This window comes from Penaeus japonicus, unplaced genomic scaffold (assembly GCF_977035675.1).
Source record: "Penaeus japonicus unplaced genomic scaffold, GWHDUDI00000001_assembly GWHDUDI00000012, whole genome shotgun sequence".
Taxonomy (NCBI): domain Eukaryota; kingdom Metazoa; phylum Arthropoda; class Malacostraca; order Decapoda; family Penaeidae; genus Penaeus; species Penaeus japonicus.
Genome location: NW_028234414.1, coordinates 46,571,996 through 46,574,495, shown reverse-complemented (window position 1 = coordinate 46,574,495; position 2,500 = coordinate 46,571,996).

Here is a 2,500-nt window from a genome sequence, read left to right as displayed (position 1 = left end):
ACAAGGGGAGGAGGGGAGGAAGGGGAAGAGGGAAGGAAGGAGGAAGGGGGGGGGGGAAGAGGAGGGAGGATAATATAGGAGAGGGGAAGGGGGGAGGGGAGGGTAGGGAAGCGTAGGAGAGTATCAGTTTTATTATCATTGGTAGTAACAGTAGTAGTGGTAATAGAAATACCTGCAGCAGTAATAGTAGCAGTGGTAATATTATCATTAGAGTAGTAGCAGTAGTGGTAGTAGTGGTAGCAGTACTACTACTACTAGTAGCATTGACAACAGCAGAAGCAGTAGTAAAAGTAGAAGAAGCAGTAGCAGTGGCAGTAATAGCAGTAAAAATAGTATTATAAGTAGTAGCAAAGACAGTAGGGATAGTAGTAATAATAGTAGTAATAGTAGTAGTAGCAGTGACAGACACAGTAGTAATTAGTAGCAGTAAAAATAATAGCAGTGACAGACGTAGTAGTAAAAAATAGTAGTAGAAGTAGTAGTAGTAGTAGTAATTTCATCATAGCAGTAATAGCAGTGACAGAAACAGTAGTAATTACTAGCAGTAAAAGTAATAGCAGTGACAGACGTAGTAGTAAAAAATAGTAGTAGAAGTAGTAGTAGTAGTAGTAATTTCATCAGCAACAGTGTTTTGTTATGCACCGAGTCCCTTCTTCACCGCCCACATTTTATTATATCGGGAGGCCTTGTTGGGCGAGCCTTTATTACTCCTGGGGTGGGCGTATGGGGGTATGGGGAGGGGGGGTGATAGGGACTATGGGGGGGTGGGATAAGAGAGGAAGGGAAGGGGAGGGGAGGGGAGGAGGGGGGTAGGGAACATGGTATTTTTGTGGGTTATTTACGAGAGGAGATATTAAAAAGGGAGAAAAAATATGTATGGTGTATCAATCGCTATTTTGTATGTGTGTGTATGTATTTTTTTTTTTTTTTTTATCCTTTTCGTCTCTGCTGTGGTTGCAGATTCTTGCAATTACGAGCTTTTGTTATGCAAGACTTTGATGAATTCTTTATTAAATTTCTTTTATTATTATTATTATTATTATTATTATTACTATTTTTATTATTATTATTATTATTATTATTATTATTATTATTATTATTATTATTATTATCATTATTATTATCATCATCATTATTATTATTATTATTATCATTATTATCATTATTATTTTTTTAAATCTATTTATTTATTTATTTTTATTTTTTTTTAAAGAAGAGAACGGTATATTTTGGCAGAAAACATCATGGTTATCTTCCTCACAAGAAAATAACCTACATATTACCGCAAGAAAATTGTAAGAAAATAAGTAATGTATTTTCAGAAGGGAGTAAATAACGAAAAAAAAATGTAGAGGAAAAAGGCGGGAAAAATGATAGGTAATTTGATGAGGTAAAATAGCTATTTCCAAAAGCTACGAAATATAAAGCTATTCTAGGGTCTAGAGTAATATTATCATTATCCACGCGGTAATTTCAGAAGGAGAGAGAGAGAGAGAGAAGGAGAGAGAGAGAGATTTAGAGAGAGAGAGAGTTAGAGAGTTAGAGAGAGAGAGAGAGAGAGAGAGAGAGAGAGAGAGAGAGAGAGAGAGAGAGAGAGAGAAAAGGAGAGAGAGAGAGAGAGAGAGCGAAAGAGATAGAGAGAGAGTTAGAGAGAGGGAGAGAGAGAGAGAGAGAAAGAGAGAGAAAGAGAGAAATAAAGATATAGATAGAAAGATAGAGAGAGAAAGAGAGAAAGAGATAGATAGATAGAGAAAAATAGATAGATAGATATATATAGAGAGAGAGAAAGAGAGAGACTTTAACATAACGAGAAGGGAGAATCTATCTCATCAACACTATAAGATTCTTAAAAAAAAAAAAAAAAAAAAAAAAAAAAAAAAAAAAAAAAAAAAAAAGGTTCGAATCCTAAGATTGATGCCAAGAGAGGATCACATCTCACAAGAGAAAAGGATTCGAAGCGTCCTCGTGTGGGATCCTGCAAGACAAACTGCTTAATCCGGAAGACGTCTGGAGCGCTTATTGCACCGAAGGATGTTGAAAAGGAGGAGAGAGAGAAGGAGGGAGAGAGAAGGAGGAGGGAGAGAAGGAGGGAGGGAGAAGGAAGGAGGGAGAGAAGGAGGGAGAGAATGGAGAGAGAGGGAGGGAGAGAAGGAGGGAGAGAAGGATGTTGAAAAGGAGGAGGGAGAAGGAGGGAGAGAGAGAAGGAGGGAGAGAGAAGGAGGGAGAGGAGGAGGGAGAGAAAAGGAGGGAGAGAAGGAGGACGAGAAAGGGGGGAGATAAGGAGGGAGAGAGAAGGAGGAGGGAGAGAAGGAGGGAGAGAAGGAGGAGAGAGAAAGATGTTGAAAAGGAGGAGAGAGAAGGAGGGAGAGAAGGAGGAGGGAGAGAAGGAAGGAGAGAGAAGGAGGGAGAGAAGGAGGGAGAGAGAGAATGAGGGAGAGAAGGAGGGAGAGAGAAGAAGGGAGGGAGAAGGAGGGAGAGAGAAGGAAGGAGAGAGAGAGAA